This window comes from Phalacrocorax aristotelis, chromosome 3, assembly GCF_949628215.1.
Source record: "Phalacrocorax aristotelis chromosome 3, bGulAri2.1, whole genome shotgun sequence".
Lineage (NCBI taxonomy): Eukaryota > Metazoa > Chordata > Aves > Suliformes > Phalacrocoracidae > Phalacrocorax > Phalacrocorax aristotelis.
The window spans coordinates 118,965,782-118,977,863 of NC_134278.1; the positions used below are offsets into that span (position 1 = coordinate 118,965,782).

The following is a 12,082-nucleotide window of genomic DNA, read 5'->3' on the forward strand; positions in this document are numbered from 1 at the left end:
GATAGGGTAGAATGAGCGCTATCAGTACCATCTCCTTTAGAAAAGCAAAATCTATCCCCACTTAGACATCCAGCCCCAGCATGTTTTACTGTAAAACACTGCAAGAGTTATAGGGAAATTAATATAATCTTGCTGATCAAAGACCATACAGCAACTCACAAGGAGTATTCTGTTCAGTATTTATCTTGACCCTAAGTCAAATTGAAAGGATACTGAAATTTTATAAAACTTACATGCTTATATGGCAGAATTTTTTTCAAAAGCTAAAAGATTTCTATCTCAGAATAGTGAGTTTTACAGCTTTCTACTCAGGGTTTCATTTGTTGTAATTTTATTCATCTATAAGATCTCTGGGGAGATCCTGGAACCATCCCTTCTGCAATATATCTAAAAATGTAATCAGTAATTGGAATTATACTTCCTGTTTAGAAGATTTTCCTGTACTTAACTGATCTCTTTATATTTTAAACTGTTTAAACAATCATTACTAATTTGGGGTTGGTTCATTTAAACCCAGAGCAAGAAAGGTTGCAGTATAAAAGCATCCATTCCCTACAGTGAACCAACATGATCATGGCACTAGCAAGATGTTCTGCCAGGTGTGTGAGTGCCTGTGTCCTGGGCCAGGCAGACACCTCTGTAACAGCATGTCAACACCCCAGACAGGAGCAGTATCCTGTTTTCACCCAAATGTGCTAGGCAATGCTGCAAGCAGAATAAATGGGCTTTAAAATAAGTTACAATTAACCCATGAAGACTGGAAGAATTAGACTTGATTTGTGATCTCTGTGGAAAAAAAGGAAGTGAAAAGTGGAGCAGTTTTGATCACCCAAAAGTTTGCAGGGATGTAAGCTAGATCAGAGCTAGTGAACTCAAAGACCTACTCCACAGTCTGACCTTTTATTTCTTTTTCCCTCTGTAATTTTCAGATATTTACAGCACTCATCCAGTTTATGTCTCCTATTGAATAACATCGCAGCACAGTAAGGCATAGTGTAGTTTTTAATATAGAACCATACCTGTTCTAGATAATAAACTTACCTGAATATTAGTCTGAAATTTAACACACACAGTTTAGGATTGATTCTAATATAGAATGAGAGCTAGCAAAAGCCCTCATTTCACCCTCCTTTGAAAGTTTCTGGAAAACAAAACAAAGAAAAACACCATGCAAAAAAAAACAAACACAAAAAAACCACAACACACCACCGATACACAACAGAACAAAAAAAAAATCCACAGAAGGCAGAGTGGCAGGATATCTTTCAAATTTACTAAATATATTGCTCCTCCTTAATAATGAGAGGATAATAGTACCAAAAAACTGTCTGGGGCTTCAGCAATCTATAGATAACATCTGTTTGAGAACACAAAATTAATTTGGAAATTCCTTTCATGGCAACAGGGGTATCTCTATTTTATAGGTTCATTTAAAAAAATAAGTGTGTAGAATGGGTTTATTCATTTTTCAAAACCTTCCTGCAGCACAAAGCAGTATTAAAGAACAAACCCCTAAATGCCAATGGAGGAGGTTACACCTAACCCATTGACAGAGCCATGAAACATTTACCTTTCACTCTGATACGCCTACATGCAAACATATTTTTTTGAATTTGTATTACTGATAGCACTTGGTCTTAAAATACAATTTTGCACATGTTCCTCCCCCTTGCCCTTTCTCCTGTTACCCCAGTACACAGACATCTTCTCTCCTCTGCCACAATTTTAAAACCCACGTGAGCAAGCAATTCTACAACACAACCTGAGCAACAGTGTGCAGCTTTAGACAACAAGCCCTATACTGAAAAAAAAAAAAAAAAAAAAAAAGAAAACCAACAACAGCATTTACAAAAGCTGTTTTTCCCAGGGCTTTCTTGCTGCCCTGCATCACCCACTACCCTCGGGGCTGTCTTGGCTCTCCCATAAGCTGGTTCTCCTTTCCAGATCCCACAAGCAGAGAATGTCAGCAATTTTCCTCCCTCTCCTAACCCTCACCTTCCTTTACTGTGGGCCAGAGAAAGAGGGAAGGGAGGGGGGAACCAGGCAAGATGGAAAAGCCCTTCCCAAGGTCCATGGGGAGGCAGCTGAAAAGTCACTACCTTTCCTCTTCATTTCGCTCTAGGATACATGACACATCCCTTTTCCTTGAGGGTCTGAAGCAAGGCAAAGCAGAGTTTCTCACACACAGACCAAATACCAGAAACTAATCTAATTTTACTCTTAAATGCAGGTTTTTCTTTTTTGAACAGTACATTTTTAGATGTAAAGCAAATAATATGACATTGCTGGGTTGACATAGGTAACAAAAGAATGTATTAATCCCTACAGTCTGGTTATTCATCCTGGAGGATTTCTGTTTACAAGACCAGCTGACCTATTGCAATTCACTCACCCTAGAAGAAGCATAAGGCAAACGTGTTCCATAACAGTCTTTGTCTATTTACTACAGTCCGTCTCAGAGTATGTAAACTCTTGCATCTCAGGTAAACGATTTAAAGCCTCCAATACAAACTCTCTAGAGGCTGTGAACAGTCCATAAAGTGTTCATTTCTCACTTACACTATTAAATATTAATGACGGAATAAAAATATTAATGTACAAGTTCACAGGAATTGTCAGGCTTCACTGAGAAGGACAAAAGACATTACCATTTGAACATGATGGATACTATTCAATCACGGGTAATAAGTGATGCAGTAACTTCACGTTAGTACTGTCAGCACTTAAGTGGAAAAAATCCACTTCAAATAAAGGTGGCTATTTTCGCATCCCAGACAATTTCATTCAGTACATTGCACCAAGTTGTAACTACGCTGAAAGCCTTGGGACTGTGGGCAGACTAACCTTAAAGAGAGCTACAACAAAACCCCTAATCCATGATCCACAGGAATCTATTTAGTATCTCCATTACATTCAAAGTACTGACTGTTCTTTGAGCCACTTTACAGCTGGGAGGATGACCTCAGGATCAAAAAGAGTTACCCACTTGAAGAAGGGACATTCAAACAGCTGATGCCTCAGAGTATAACTTGGTAGGAAGTCCCCTTCAGGGTCTGTATCTGCTGAAAGAAATTAAGAGAACAGCAAGCTTTACTCTTGTGTATTTGCAGACATGAATAGAGAACTTGTTCTGCTATGTGATGCCACTGAAATAATCTGCCTGTAAAGAAAAAGTTGATCCGAAACCCACTGGCTCTTTCCTGGAAGTCTTTCCACTGACATTAAAACACATCAGTTCAGGCCACAGCCTCATAATATTAAGTACAACTCATTAGAATCAAAATCTGATCCTAAATATATCAGTATATATATATATCAGACAGGAACAACTGTTACCTCAACAGATTACACATTCATCTCTCTGTAGTTGAATCATGTGCACTCCTGCTGTGAGTTTTGCAAATGTTTATTTGGTTGGTATTTTTATTTTCTTTCAGCATTAACCAGTGTGTCACTTATCTTTCATCTGGCACACTGGCATGAAAACCAAATACAACTCCAAGTCTTCAACATTTTTTACAATTCCCTTTAAAACTGGATCCTGATTACAAATGAAGCATTTATCCTAGTGACCGCCATCTAAACTAGGGCTGGCAAAATTATTACCCTAAATAAATCGGCAGCCTGAGGTAGGTAATCTTTTCTCCTGTTTGCTGCCTTCACCTCTTCTAAAATATTTGTTTGTTGCATCTGTTCTTGGGCTATGTGAGACACTTAAACTACTTGTTGGCAACGTATTTTGACAGTTGATAGCACATTCTTCCTTGGCTTTGGCTAGGAAGCCGAACTTCTGAGGTAATATAATATTCATTTTCTCTCTTGTAGAGATGCTTCCATAACACAGAACAAAGAAACCCTGCAAACCAACAGTGGTTAACAAAAGATATATTCTAATTCCCCAAGTACCACTGTGAAGACAAAGCAGTTTCCAAAAACCTTCACTAACAGCCTGGCCACTTGACCAGCTCTATAGAAAGTGTTCAAAAACACTTCTTCCAGCCACCTGTGATCTTGCACTTTAAAAAATACAGCAAACAAAAGGCAGAGGCCTTAGCTGAAAACACAGGTCTGCTGTAGCAGACTTACATGACCTCATCTACTTGGTACGTGTCACATTGCAAAATGGCTAGAAGTACAGAGAAAAAAAAAAAAAAAAGAATGTAATCTACCACCTCATTAACATGTTTTTCAAAGGATGCTGATTTATGCTCTCATCCATCCTTTTGATTGCAGCAAAGGATAATTGTGTAAGAAAAGAAATAATCAGGAGGAAGAGAGGAGGCTGTATTTTTTTGTTCCTATCCATCTCCTCTCCAGGTCTTCAGCACATCCAGCACAGATGTGCATGTTCCCCAAGGAGCCTGTTATTTATTTAATAAAAGGTGAGATTCTCATAATGTCGATGTTGCTGACTGGGGCAGTGGTCCATAAGGTGGCTCACTGAAGTCACCATGGCTGTTTGCACAGCACAACAGTGCCCGGTGAGAGTCAAGACTAAGGCCCAATATCCAGCATTAAAGCATTGCCTTTGGTCAACAACTTCCCCAGCCAATTCAATCCCCTGGCATGTGAGTGTATCCTCAGACTGAAAGGTCTCTTCCAAAGCACTGGGATTTTGCAGGTTTTTTGGGTTGTTTCTTGATTGCTTTTAAATCTCTTGAAATAGGCACGTTCTAAGATTTAGTGGGTTTAGCTGAACTTCACAGCAGACAGCACAAATCATTCAAGCCACATTCTGTTCAAAGGTGAGATAGACTTCAGTCAGTACAAAGGGCATAGGGTGCCTGGGAGGCTCATTTGGCAACGAGAGTGATGCATGACATCATTCAGTAAAATACATTTTTTCAATTAAAATTTTATGTACTGGAGGTTTAAGTTACACCAAACCATTTAAAAATCTACAGTTCAGTGATGTGTCAGGGAATACACGCTTTGTTATTTGCAAGCCGTTAAAATCACTGGTCCAGATGCTTTCTCCCATTTTCTGCCATAAATGTGAAGCAAAGTCAGCGCAGCCAGGGGAATCATCCCATTTCTGTACCACTGAAATTGAGATGAGGATTCAATTCATTATTTGTCATTAGCAAAGAGGAGGAGGAGGACCCATACTTTTTCAAAATAATAAACAGTGACAAGCACAGTGCTCCATAACACATCCATTTTTATTTTAAATGGTTTATCCATGGCTGAAGAGCTTGAAGAAAATTAAGCTTCATCAAAAATCTTATTCATGCTTTCCAAACTGGAATGAATAGTCTGTCATTTTACTTATTCAGGTCTTTCAATTCTGTGTTTATGGAACAGTGGTTTTCTGATTTGTTTCTTCCAGTGTGGGCTACTGATTGTGTGCTGCAGTTAAAGCCTCTTCATCTTGAAGAAAAGTTATTACTAATGCATCGTGGGATGCTGGAGCTACTGTTGAGTGTCCAGTAGCTTCAGCAGTTCATCAGACTGAAACTAGGAACACACAGCGGGTGGGACATCTGCCTGGAAAGCTACAATAGCATCAGTCAAAGACACACACAAAAATTATAATAATGACTCATTATAAACTCTTTTTGCCTCTAGAAGAACACACATATCACAGCTTGCCATCTTGTTATCATCAAGAATGTGAAAATGCTGCTTAAAAATGGGTGAAATGTATATTCGTGTAAACATCCATATTTATAGGAAAGGAAGAAAGTGACAATTAAACCATATCAAAGTAGAGGCAAAACACACAACATTGATGAAAGAGAAAAGCCTCTTGAAACTATGCACATCACTCTTTCCTAAGAGTCAAAACAAAAGCAGTTCTTTTTTTAGAGCGAATACATGAATGTGGAAATCCATTTGTTAAAGGGAAGGGGAGTTACACAATATTCAGTGGCCACAGAAAAACTATGGAGTCTTTCACATTATCTGCTTTTTTGTTTTATATGTCTAGGGTTTTGTAGCCTCTAGGACATCGTATCTGTTGTCCAGGGTCCTTCTTACATCTTATATTAAGGTCTAAATTTAAGCCCTGTTTCCACTCAGGGCCTTTTCTCTTTGCCACATTTGAAAGTGAATGTACCAGGATCTCCCACACTCACAGCAAGTTCCCCAGAGAGGAGCATGAGGATGTTGAAACTGCTGCTTGCTGCACTGGTGTGTATGAATAGATACTTTTTATTCTTTTATAAATAGTGGCTACTGAATTACAGACAGGTAAAAATGGCACCCCGTCAATGGGCTTGCCTATGGTTAGCATCATGGAAACACCTTTCAGCATCCTAGCAAAGGCCATTTACCAGTATGCAGTATAAACTACTGCTTCTAGTTTTCACAGTTACTGTGCTGGATGAGAAGCACCTCTCCCTGGCTGAGCTGTCTGCATGCTATCACGAACACAGTCAGCACAGCAAAATCACAGTACACACAATGTTAAACCCACTGTCACCTCAAGGGTGACTTTTAACAAACACTCCCTTTTATATTAATCCAAATTTTCCTTCAAACAAAGTTGTGATCCATTTGTCTACCGGCTTTTCCCATCTAAGTTCCTCTGAATAAGCTGTGCACCAAATAAGAACTGACAATGAGCAGACATCAAAAGTGATTTAGTTCTCCAGGCTGCTTAACTATTGAGTGGCAGGCACAGAAAAGGAAATGTGTGGATTCCCTACGCAGCAAAGTTTGTGATTTTAAGAAAACATCCCACTCAGATAAGCTTTGCAAAATAAAATAAGTTTAAAAAGAGGGAGGAAGGGAAGAGGACAAAAAGGGATGTTCTGTTGCTTTCTTAAGTGAGGAAGAGATAGCTTGCAGAAACTAAGAATAGGAAAGAATACTTGAATACCAGGCAATGAAGAGATATCAAAAAAAGAGACCAATTCATGAAGAAAAAAGGCATTAATCTGGAGATGCCTGGACACTGAAAAGAAGGCATATGGACTAGAATAGTAAACATTAAATGATTTACCAGTTACATTTCTTCACCAAATTGGTGAAGGAGGCTAATAGCACTGAGGACCACCTACCAACCACCAGCCTCCAGCCACCACTGAGGCTCGTTCCTCTCACTCTGAAGAGCTGCCATGGCATTGTGGAGGTCACAGTGCCAGAGGCAGGACCTGTCTTCACTGCCCCAGCCAGTGGGCAACAGGGCAGCCCCAGCCCCAGGCATCAGGCACCTCCCTGGGGCCAGGCCAGGCCAGCCCCAGCTCAGCAGGGCCCATGGCCAGACAGGACAGGACTGTGGGGAGCTGGAGACCAGCTCTCTTGTGATGTTACTGGGACAGGGGCTGATGGCCTCTGCATGCTGACAAACATTTTCTTTACTGTCACTAATAAAGGTACTTAGGACAAGGCCTGACTACTCTGGGTGCCTGCCCAGGCACATGCTAACAATTAGAGGAAAGCTCCCAGGCCAGCACGTGCCGAGGTCTGCGCTCCCCCAGACTGCTTCCCGCAGCCACGTGACTTCACCTAAGGCTGCCCCACATACCGGCACAGCACACAGAGGCTGCATCCACCTTCGGGAGCAGCGCAGCCCAACGGCAGTGAAGCTACGTGTTAAAGCCCTCAATACCATGTATTCTGCTTGGGATCCAGTGGGACTGAATGCCCACTGGCACCCACGGGTGCTGTCCTGGGGTAGAGCTTTCAGCTGAGCTGCCTCCCAGAGACACCCAGCTTCTTCAGCCTGCAACTACGTGAGGACGCACACCAAAGCGCCACAAGCAGGGCTGGCAGAAGACTCGCTTCTGTAGATGTACGCTCAAGTATAGCAACAGCCTATTCAAAGAAAACACGAGTCAAGCCCATAGAATTCACTAGAAGCTGTGGACATCAAACAGCACTGAATCCAGTCCTTTGAGAGGAGGAGTACGAAACTCCTTTCAAGCACCACCCCATCACACTGGCATCCCCCCATCTCTAACTTGGAAGTAGTTTAAACCCTTGCCTCCTCTTTCACTTCTTTCTCTGGAAGTCAGAATGAAACTAGGCATCCGCATCTCCCTAGAAGAAAATTATATTTTTATTTATGGAAACACATTTCCTGATTTACTCCACAAAGTCCAATCTTTCTCTTCTCTCCCAAAAACACCTGACATTTCAACCCAGTAGACTATTATATTAACACATATACAGGATTTACTTCAGAGAGCAGGAATTGCTTTTCACCTTAATCTCACTGCATTTAACAGAAGGAGATAGTGGGGTTTTTTTATGGGCAGCTTGACAGACAACTACTGCACCCAGCAAGACCAACCAAAAGTGGGATCCTGAGGTTACAAAACTACCAGTAAGTAATCACAATTTGCTTATCTCCTGAGTCACAATATTTTTATCACCCTTGCCACTATCAGGTAGCCTAATACCCACCACAGAGAATAATTGCTGTTACTCTAATACTGTTTCCTGGGGAAAATATAAGCTTAACTGAAACCTAAACAATATGCTTTGCGCTTATGCAAATACATCTGGTAATAAGACAAGGAAAGGCAACAAAATCAATGGCAAGAAATGGGCAAAATCATAACACAGTTTGAAAAGTTATCCATGACACATCTGCTGTTCTTTAGATGAGACAATCTGTTCATTGCAGGAGCTGCTTCTTAAAAACCAAGTTTTCTCTTCTAATACTAACCACTCCCAGCATTACTAAAGCCTCATTTGTTTCCTTTCTTCTGGCCCTTCTTGTTCTGTTTTTATAAGAGGCATTTCTATAGCCTAGAAGAAAAAAAAAAAGCAGTTAAAACTTTGAGAGTCCAGTGCCAGTTTCCACAAGGCATTAAAACAAACTTTTATGATAACAGCAATAGTTAATACAATCACAATCAAAATCATGTTCAGTAAGTAGTATAATTTCACAGCCACACAAAACCAAACACAAATGCGAGCTCCCTCAAGTGAGTCTTATTCTTTTTCTTCACATTCTTTTTTTCACCTTTTATTTTGTTTCCAGATACCATCCTCCCTGTTGGCTTCCAGCAGCACTCAACAATAACATGAAATTACTGTGATGTTGCCATGTATTAACAAAGCCACTTCAAATCACCTTACCCTGAGAAGCTGGCCCCAGAAGTATTCCCTTCTGTGATAGCAAAGTATTAATTATTACTCTCCCAAAGAGTCAGTTAACCAGGTTCCTTATTGTTAAAAAAAGAATTTCTACAGAGCAGAAGACAAACAATTTTATGAGGACAGCACAACATACACATTCATATAACCTACACAGATTATAACTGTCTGTCATTCCTGTCATTTTATTTCCTCTGTGGGATCACTCTATTTTTTCGATAGAAAATTAAGCATTTTAATATCTTTACTTTTTCCCCATTAACAGGAGAGCAGTTATGGTTTGGGGTTATTTACAAAGATGCTGTCTTTAAATATTACTGAGGGAGGAGAGTTTTAAATGGATCAAGATATAGGAAACTCATGGCTTGGACTAGGTAGTCCTTTTCTCCCTTACTAGTCCAGACTCGTAAAGTATCTGTCTCAAGTAACAGTGCCATTAGACGGCTTCCTCTTACCTGCAAGGTCAATACAAGAATTCAAGAGAGTAGTAATACATTTCATTAATCTGACAGGTTTTTCCAGTAAAATATGTAATACATTTGTTTACTCCATTCCCAAGCAGAATCTCCAAATATTAATTTCATTCAACATATTATCTTCCATTGATCCCAAAACAAAACAGACTCTCTTCTAAGAGCAAAAAGGTCAACAATCCAGAAGAGCAGAGATATCTCAGGAGCATGTTCAATACCTCCTCCTCTTACAGGAGGGACTTGGATCCACAGCCTTTCAGTTACTGGATTAAGCCAGACTCTTCCAGTAGCCTTCCAGGTCATAGGATGCATCTAGTTTGGTTCAAAAGTGTTTTTGAAGTCGTTCTTCCAAGTACCCCTGCTTACCGTGCTTTGCTTCACATCAGGCAGAAGTTTCAGAAAACATAGGCAGGATGTCTTTTGGCAAAACACAAACCTGAAATATGTTCTCCAGGACCACACCTGATGCCTTCCAGTAAACTAAAGGGTATTTGGTCCATGTATCAGACTAGACTAGTCCAAAGTAAAACCTGCTGAAACATATAGTGCAAATGCCAAGTCTTCATCATCGCTCTGCTTTTCAGTTCTGCTTCTATTGTGCCACATTATTTTCTAATACAGACATAAGCCTAATACTATTTCCTTTCCTGGGCAAATATATTTGGCAAATTTAAAACAACATTGTGAACAGTTTTGAAACCATAAAAGCCTACACTTAATTGTTTCCCTGAAAATGTTTACCTCCTCTAGATCGACTCAGTGGGTTTACCAGAGCTAAACTGCATAGTACAAAAACAGTGCCCATTCAACTTTTGGGTCACTGTAAATCTTAAGTGACTGCTACAACAGCCAGATCAGTTTGGGGTGGGTAGCAGCTTCACTGGTACTCGGGAAAGAGCCCAGCAATTTAAGAGGCTTGGTAGTTCAGCCAGTCTAAAAGGGGGGTGGAAAAAAAACAAATGGGTTATAATAAAACAAAAATTACTTAATCATGGTTCATGCCAGTTAAACACATCACTAACAATTAGAGAAAACATTTAACCAAGTCTGTGTGTTCCACGTCAAGTACATCAGAGCAAAGATCACGTCTGCTGAGTTTTACTCCTACTCCTGAGTAAGAGAGAAACTGGCTGTAAATCTACTGTTCCACCAGAGTTGATGTTTCAAGCGGTAATATTCATAATCAACTGAAAGTGCAGGAGAGAGAGCATTTTTATTGCCCCAGGTGGTAACCAAGGAATCAAAAGATAAGTTTTTCCTCAGTGGATTCCCAGACAACACAAAGAAAGTTTGCAAGGGTCTTTCTTTTTATTTGCTCAACCCATGTCGGAAAGTGGAATGAGTCTTCAAGCTATCATTAGAATATAAGAGAGAACCTGAAGGCCTGTCATAAGAAAAATTGTGCATTATAACAGTCTTGTTACCAACAAGAAAAAATTGAAACTGACTTTTTTTTTAAATGGTGCTGATTCAAAAACTGCTGACTAGGAAAAACAGTCTTATAATATGATGATATTTGATAAACTTCTGAAAGAACATGAAGTTCAGCATAATTGAGGTTGAATTCCCCATTAAAATGACTGAGAATCAAACAAGAGCTGATCTTTGCTAGTGTAACAGAACAAAACCAAGATAGACACATTGGGGGAAGAAAAATTAACTTAGGAACCCAATTTTAAAAGCAAGCTCTGCAAATGGCTTGCTAAAGATATTATTCTTTTCAACTTTTCTAGCATTAATACTAAAGCATCTAAAATAACACTGAGCATTGTATTTTCAAAAAAAGATTTATTGAAAATTTTAAAGAGTAATGCATTATCAAATGTTATTTGCAAGCTAATAAAGAAAAGCCAAAGTCTAATATCAGAACTGTGTAAGTGATCCAGAGTCCTTTAATGGTCCTACTTACCAAACATATTAAGAGCTAATTAGGTCAGACTAAATGCAGTTTTAGAACATTTAGGCAAATAACCTAAATCAAACACAGAATCAAAAATTTCTGCTCAGAAAGCAGGAGTTAAGAATCTTTGGAGGTGCACATTGTGAAACTATTCTATTTTACCATGAGACACTACACAGGCACCCATGGTACAGGTACACCGCATTACCATACTCAATCATCTGTAGTGGCCAACTGACACTGAAAGGCTTAAGTGGCACATCTGTTTACTAGTAAAGAGTTTTATTATTTAATGTGTGGCTTCCAAATGAACAATATCTAACTGCTGGTTTTTTCCCATCCTGCAAAGCACGCAAATTGTTTAGGACTTGAAACAAAACCCTCTCATAATCATACATTCCTGATGAGCTGCTGAATAATATATCTAATATATCTAATATATGTAAAAACTCTTAGGTTGGCTTTCTTCAGTTTTGGTTTTTTTGCCCCCCTCTATTTCCCATAGCCAAATGTATAGTGTCTTCTTTTAACATCTTGGTTTAATATTACCAGGTAAAAATACTTGCTAGTTAATATTATACCTCATTCTTCTGAAATAATTGCCCTGAGAATAAGACCTTCTGAGACGTCTTCTTAAGGTTTCTTTTGCATCATTCTC

General features: G+C 39.4%; 1 long non-coding RNA gene across 1 annotated transcript; it reads right to left on the bottom strand.

Moving 5' to 3' along the window:
* Window positions 1–1,080: 1,080 nt before the first annotated feature.
* LOC142055826 (uncharacterized) lies at window positions 1,081–3,059 on the bottom strand. The gene is made up of 2 exons (XR_012660075.1): window positions 2,987–3,059; window positions 1,081–1,141 (listed from the first exon to the last, which is right to left on the bottom strand). It is a non-coding gene; the product is annotated as an uncharacterized LOC142055826 (long non-coding RNA).
* Window positions 3,060–12,082: the final 9,023 nt, after the last annotated feature.